Source organism: Sinocyclocheilus rhinocerous, unplaced genomic scaffold, assembly GCF_001515625.1.
Source record: "Sinocyclocheilus rhinocerous isolate Xijiao unplaced genomic scaffold, SAMN03320098_v1.1 scaffold9525, whole genome shotgun sequence".
Lineage (NCBI taxonomy): Eukaryota > Metazoa > Chordata > Actinopteri > Cypriniformes > Cyprinidae > Sinocyclocheilus > Sinocyclocheilus rhinocerous.
Window position 1 is genome coordinate 1 of NW_015667042.1, and position 1,691 is coordinate 1,691.

Here is a 1,691-nt window from a genome sequence, read left to right on the forward strand (position 1 = left end):
GCACATGGATCCTCACGCCTCACGTCTCGTCGGTCCCGTTACAATCTCAGCAACGTTGTTAGGGTGTTTACGTTTGTTTACTTTGACTTATTAGATCATACTTAAATTTAAAGTAATATTGTGATGTTGTTTGCAAGATTATTCATGAATATAATTTCTGTGGTATCAAAAAAAAAAAAAATGTGGGGAAAGTGCCATACCACAAATGGGTTTATAGCCAGCATATAAGGAATGATAGGTTTGGAGTGGGTGGATATATGAATCAAAAGGCCTCAGTTAATCTTCAAGGAATGAAAACACACAGAATGTTTTATTTTATGTATTGCATGTCTGTTTTGCTTGTCATACATCACTACTTTAATGAGACACAGATGCTCAAGAAGTCTTAAATTCTTTAGATTCTTTAAGAAAAAAAAATGCTGAAAGAACGGCAGTGGGAAATTTATATCCTTAAAGCACACAACAATTATCAAAACACATTTTATAACAGTGAATAAGCACACGCATATTCTAAATATTACAAACGTAAATGTATGATAGTTAATTTTTATATATATCAATGTGGTTCAAAAACTTTATAAATAAAAGCTTGACATGCAATGAATATGACATGGTTTTCCCTCACACCTACTGAAACATTAAATGTTACATTTTTAGAGAAGAGAAAATTTTAGTGAAATAAGCAGAGTAAATTTAGAATGAAAAAAAGAAGTGACATTGTAGATTTTATAATAGGCCCACTAGCACAATTTATATAGTTTTTGATATAAAAGTTTGTAGAAAAGAAAAAACGATTTTCAGAACGATGAGCATAGAATTGTTGAATTGTATGCGTTTCATTATTTAATTAGACGTGCTTTTGATTAATAAAATTTTATGGAACCATTTACAAAGGAGTCCAGAAAAATTTAAATGGGAAAAAAATCAGAATCCAAATTTTTTTTAATTTGGAATAAAAAAAAAATAAAGGAATTTGGAAAAAATTAAACGTATTTCATAGAGCCCTAGCATAGTTATTTATTTATTGTGGTAATTTGAAGGTTGTGTCAAAAAGTTGTTGTTCTAGTCTAGTAGATAAATAGCTGTATTCTGTACATTTTTACTCGTGTACGATAATTTTCTTCCAAATACGATAATTTTGAGCTTCTGGTACGATACTTGGACATTTCCAATCTGGCAACACTGAATAGGGGAGACAGACAACACACACAGCTTTGCGTTCAGACGGTTTCATTTCGCACACTTTACACTCACTTAGTGAATGAATCGTGTTTGTGCCGAACTCTTATTACAAAGCAAAAACAAACACTCTTCTTCGATCCATGGACGTTTCTCTCAGTTAATGTGTGCAATCTCATAATCTGAAGCGCCTGTCACAGCAAAACAACACATGCTGTTGTGAATAATTAAGCGAAGCATCTTCTCATTGGATATGAACAGGCAGCCTCATGAATAATTTGATAGACACCAACGCATTATCAATGTACTATAGTCCTTTGCCACGAACCAAATTGTGACGTCAACACAATGTAGATTTTAAACCCGGAAGATGAAAATAGCGCAAAAAAGCTTAAAATTAACCAGTTTTCCACAACAGTAAAAATTATCGGATGCTGGGGTTTCAGGACCCTTTAAAGGTGATGTAAAATAGGAAAGCAGGCATTTGGACCAAAGCACTGTGAGGCAAGAGA